The sequence below is a fragment of the Populus nigra genome, chromosome 2, assembly GCF_951802175.1.
Source record: "Populus nigra chromosome 2, ddPopNigr1.1, whole genome shotgun sequence".
Lineage (NCBI taxonomy): Eukaryota > Viridiplantae > Streptophyta > Magnoliopsida > Malpighiales > Salicaceae > Populus > Populus nigra.
The window spans coordinates 18095844-18098343 of NC_084853.1; positions in this window are offsets into that span (position 1 = coordinate 18095844).

Genomic DNA, 2500 nt, shown 5'->3' on the forward strand with positions numbered 1-2500 from the left:
TGCGCTGTCGAGCCCGCGAGGGCTGTCTCCGCGGCAGGCCCCCCCTGAACGGGGCACGACAGGCCACCGCGCTGGCTCGTCCAGCGTCGACAGTCCCTCGTCCAGGTTTCAGATCGCGCCAAGTCGAACCCATGACCTGCTCAAGCCATCGTGCGCTGCCGAATTCGCATCTGCGTGTAGGCTGCCATTCCACGCGGCAGCCCCTGTTTTCGTCAGCGTGCCCCCCTGACGAATTTTCCTGCCTGGCCCAGTCCAGCGTCCAGCCCCTGTTCGTCGAAAAATCTGCGCTGCTGATTTTCCACGACGAGCCTACTTTCGTCAGCGTGCCCCCCTGACGAATTTTCCTGCCTGGCCCGGCCAGTCCAGCCCCTGTTCGTTGAAAAATCTGCGCTGCCGATTTTCCACGCGGCAGCCCCTGTTTTCGTCAGCGTGCCCCCCTGACGAATTTTCCTGCCTGGCCCGGCCAGTCCAGCCCCTGTTCGTCGAAAAATCTGCGCTGCCGATTTTCCACGCGGCAGCCCCTCTTTTCGTCAGCGTGCCCCCCTGACGAATTTTCCTGCCTGGCCCGGCCGGTCCAGCATCCAGCCCCTGTTCGTCGAAAAATCTGCGCTGCCGATTTTCCACGCGGCAGCCCCTCTTTTCGTCAGCGTGCCCCCCTGACGAATTTTCCTGCCTGGCCCGGCCGGTCCAGCATCCAGCCCCTGTTCGTCGAAAAATCTGCGCTGCCGATTTTCCACGCGGCAGCCCCTGTTTTCCTCAGCGTGCCCCCCTGACGAATGTTCGTCGAAAAATCTGCGCTGCCGATTTTCCACGCGGCAGCCCCTGTTTTCCTCAGCGTGCCCCCCTGACGAATGTTCGTCGAAAAATCTGCGCTGCCGATTTTCCACGCGGCAGCCCCTCTTTTCGTCAGCGTGCCCCCCTGACGAATTTTCCTGCCTGGCCCGGCCGGTCCAGCATCCAGCCCCTGTTCGTCGAAAAATCTGCGCTGCCGATTTTCCACGCGGCAGCCCCTCTTTTCGTCAGCGTGCCCCCCTGACGAATGTTCGTCGAAAAATCTGCGCTGCCGATTTTCCACGCGGCAGCCCCTCTTTTCGTCAGCGTGCCCCCCTGACGAATTTTCCTGCCTGGCCCGGCCGGTCCAGCATCCAGCCCCTGTTCGTCGAAAAATCTGCGCTGCCGATTTTCACCGACGAGCCTACTTTCGTCAGCGTGTCCCCTTGACGAATTTCCCTGCCTGGCCTGGACAGTCCATCTTCCAGCCCATGTTCATCGAAAAATCTGCGCTGCCGATTTCCCCGACGAACCTGCAGCTGCACAAATCTGCGCTGCCGATTTCCCCCCCTGTCGGCATGGCTGCCGCTGCCCCGATGTCCAGACCAACAGTCTTTTTTGTCGACTTTGCCGATTTTGTCCGCGCTGCCGATTCCAACACTACCCCCTGCATCCAAACCAGCATTGTTTCGTCAGCTCTTCCCCTGACGATTTTAGCCCTGTAACAAACAGTAGGCCTCCAATCCCGCCAACGGGAGCCAAGTTGATAGGGAAGAGAATTGAATGACGCGCCTGGTCCTCGCACCCCGCCACCCGAGGGGCCTTTTTCCCGGCAGCCTCTGAAAAACTCTAGCTTTCACGGTCCTCGCCGCCCCTCACCACCATGGCAGGCCTCTAATCCCACCCATCAGCAGTTGTAGCCGATAGGGCAGTGATTTGAATGACGCGTCGCGGGCCGCCGGGTCATCTCACCCGGCCATTAATTGGAGCGTTTTTGGCTGGCCGAGGATGGGGGGATGGATCTCTTCTTCCGAAAAAGCAAACAGTACATCGGGAGTTATGTTGACGGGGCATGGAATTGAATGACCCGTCGCGGGCCGCCGGGTCATCTCACCCGGCCATCCCGGGGAGCGTTTTTCCCGGCAGCATCGGGGAAACTCTTGCTTTCACTGCCCGCTGCCCAAGTCCCCACTCGCATCGGCCCCCCGCGCCAACAAGCCAACGCTGCCGAATCGGCAGACACTGCTGCCGAGTCTGCCGACACTGCCCCGCGGGCTGCCACTGCCCCAGTGTCTAAACCAGCGGTCTTTCTCATCGAGCCTTGGACTATCCAGTCCGTCCTGACTCATCGCCAGCACCTGCTGCCGATTCTGCCGACTTTGCCGATTTTCTCGGCGCTGCCGATTCCAACACTGCGCCCACCGTGTCTGAACCAGCGCTGTTTCCTCAGCGTGTCCCCTCGACGAATTTTCCTGCCTGGCCTGGACAGTCCACCGTCCAGCCCGTGTTCGTCGAAAAATCTGCGCTGCCGATTCTGCCGACTTTGCCGATTTCGTCGGCGCTGCCGATTCCACCACTGCCCGCCGTGCCTGAACCAGCGCTGTTTCGTCAGCGTGTCCCCTCGACAAATTTTCCTGCCTGGCCTGGACAGTCCATCGTCCAGCCCATGTTCGTCGCAAAATCTGCGCTGCCGATTTTCCCCGACGAACCTGCAGCCGCACAAATCTGC